Below are 3,231 nucleotides of genomic sequence, written 5' to 3' on the forward strand. Positions count from 1 at the left end.
GCAAAATTAATTTTTGACACTCAAAAAGTCATATTTGAGAAGAAAAAAAAGTCATTGTACCAAATATAAAATTTAATATTCTGCGAAAATATTACCTCATATATTGTTAAGTCAAAGTTATGCAAAATTTAGTTTTGACACTCAAAAACATCATCTCCTTTATTCGATTTAACACAAAGTCCTTTCACCATTATTATAATTCAAAATTGCATTTTGACTTTATAAAGTCAAAATATGGAATCAAGTAAAGTTGTTTCAAACTCGTCACTTATCTTCCAAAAGCTATGAAATCAAGTGAAATATCCATTGGTGCTCTTTTGTAACGGGCTAGATAATATATAATTACAAACCAGAACGTATATGTTAGCATATTATACTTATGTACATGCAATGCTTATCTTATATTAATTACAGTAAGTTACAATCATACATAATTGTAATTTTGTCTTAAATTTTTTAAACATGAAGGGTATAAAGGGAATAAAGCTTATATATTAGTAAACAAAACCTTTCTAATAATATTATGTGTACAGTGTGTTGCTTTCTTGAACTTTTTGAGCTTAAACGGTCTAACTTACACCACTTGTCTTGACCCGTTACCCGACCTAGCCATTTTTCCAAATTCTACTGTTCTACAAAACTTTTTATTATTTATTTTTTGTCTTTTAGCCTTTTTACATATGAAGTGTATAAAGAAATCCATATTATATGATGGAAAACAGAATGTCTTAGGAATGTAAGATTTTGAAGGACTATATTTAAATTCTTATTACAAAGTGTAGAGAAATATCAAAACATACATTTATGTGTCAATTGATATTAAGTGTGCATGACCAGATTCAAAATGTATAAAATAATCGTTGTGCAAATTTGACTCGTAAATCAGAACTGGACTTGAAATAACTGCAGAAATTTAAACCAAAATTTGAACCTGACTCGGTGATTGCATATTTGTTGTTAGGTACAATGAATTTTCCAGACTACCCCAAATGAGTACTCTGCAAATTTGTAACGTGCTGCAAGTTTGATTTAATTGATCTCAACACAAACAAATTGCATTCCTAGAATGCCATATGTGTTAAAACAAATATGTAAAATATATTTACACTTTGTATCCTTCTATTAAGAAACCTAAATTAACTGTCTAACACGGAAGAACTGCACCCATAAAGAGAATCACATTTGGATGAACATGTTTCATAACAAAAACCTTAAAAGGAAAAATCAAACACCAAATTTAGAGTAAAAATAATCATGATGTGAGAAAAGGTACCAAAGAACAAACATTGTGAATAAGTAAAGTCAAAAAGCCAATTGACATATATTAACAATTAACTCATAAACATAGCCTTCTTATATACTTTACTCAAACGCAATCAATGAAAGAACTACATACTATTAGAAGCCACATTAAACCAAAAATTAATGATATGAAACAATTTTTTTCAAAAACAATTTCATTAAAGCAACGTTCACCTTCTAGAGTTGAATCATCAACCTAACACTAAAATTTATCTCCTATGGGTATACCATCATGGTTGTTCTAGAAACAACCAATTATTCACCCATACCCAACATTCAACACTTAGGGATCTACTAACATGTTTAGTCCAAAAAGACACCCTAACACCTCAACTAATTATTTGCAAACTTAAAAAATATTCTTAAAACAAAACATTATACTTCATACATACATATTACTCCAAAAAGCACTCATATCTAAACATCATCAGATTTAGAGCCAATCATGTTGAAATCTATAGTACAACCATGTTCTAAACCTAGGCAGCTAGGTTAAAGGAAATTGATTAGCCCCAATACTTTCAAATCCAGTTAGCAAATTTCAAACCAAAGATAAATCTAAATCAACAAATTCACCAAAGTCCAAATTTGATTAGCGCTTCCTGAATGTGCACGATTTAGATGTGCATACGGAGATCCAACATGATTTTGACATGACCCTCATAGAAAGATAACATATTTCAAAAGGCTTTCTTAACAAACCTTAAACGATTCGATCAAGGCATCGTGTGTAACTAAAGAAGATAATCTCTATCAAAATAGAAGCCCATACTATTTTGAAGATAAAGAAGCATCAGGCCCTCAACCAAATTCAACAGCAATGGCACCAACCAACTGCAATGATATTAGATTAAGCATTTTCACAATAGGCCCTTACTCAAAATTTGATATTCAAATGAAAAGGGGCATACATTATATAAACCACTTACACAAACTCGTTTGTAGATCTTTCTTTCTGAGCTTGTTACCCGTTAAGTTAGATACTCATCTGTGAACAAAAATACATAAACCAAAAGTTAATTAACAGAGTAAAAAACGAAAACAGTGTCCAGTTGCCTTCTTTTTAGTAGTCTGATAAACAAATTTCCCACCTACCAAATCGAACACGAAAACCTTTAAATCTCATGTAATCTATTGCAATCTAGTCTTTCCATCACATCTTTTTATATTGAATTAGAGATAGCGGTGAAGCCCTAGAACTCCAAATCGAACAAATAATTACTGAAATCGAATATCATATAACGTTAGGGTTTGAAAGAAGCGAATCAATTAGCAAAGACATATCCGAAATCAATGAAAGATCTGGTAAAAATGGATAGAAACGAAGGTAAAAATTGAGACGTTCAATGGTAAAGACAATCGATTGGAGGATAGAATCACAGAAGCAAAATAATAGATTAATAAGAAAATTTATACCTGATTATCGTCGAATTTGATATGGGTTTTGTGGATATTGAAGAATTTGATAAGCAAAAGGTGTTTGTGAATTCGCAAGCAAGGTTTAGGGTTTGAGAAAAGGGAAAGTGGCAAGGAGGTGTTATGACTCGTATCAGGATCTGGTGAGACCATTTGGCTCAAACGGGTCAAAACCATTTAGGAATCAAGCAATCTGGTAGCTTTAGAAGGGGTGGGGAGCGATGTGAGAGCGACACGTAGGATATTATGGTAGGCAATTATATAGATAGTTAGATATAAAATATAAACGAAGACATAAAAATCATGCGTGTCCTTTTTTTTAGAGTCACCAGATTTGCTTGATTTTTAAATTGAGGCTTCTCATTCATTTGACCCGAATTCATGGGTATGGGTCTTACCAAACCCAGATATTTCTTAAACGGGTTATAACATCTCATTAAATTAAAAATTATTCTCACCAAATTATTGATGTAAAATCCTATAAAATAGTATATAATAAAAATTAATATTTTA

At 30.9% G+C, this 3,231-nt stretch overlaps 1 long non-coding RNA gene across 1 annotated transcript; it reads right to left on the reverse strand.

The window, feature by feature from the left end:
* Nucleotides 1-1,904: 1,904 nt before the first annotated feature.
* Nucleotides 1,905-2,782, reverse strand: LOC143600617 (uncharacterized). The gene is made up of 3 exons (XR_013147510.1): nucleotides 2,398-2,782; nucleotides 2,232-2,290; nucleotides 1,905-2,136 (listed from the first exon to the last, which is right to left on the reverse strand). It is a non-coding gene; the product is annotated as an uncharacterized LOC143600617 (long non-coding RNA).
* Nucleotides 2,783-3,231: the final 449 nt, after the last annotated feature.

This window comes from Bidens hawaiensis, unplaced genomic scaffold (assembly GCF_021521415.1).
Source record: "Bidens hawaiensis isolate Kalapana, Puna unplaced genomic scaffold, B.hawaiensis_p1.1 tig00054503_1, whole genome shotgun sequence".
Classification (NCBI taxonomy): Eukaryota; Viridiplantae; Streptophyta; class Magnoliopsida; order Asterales; family Asteraceae; genus Bidens; species Bidens hawaiensis.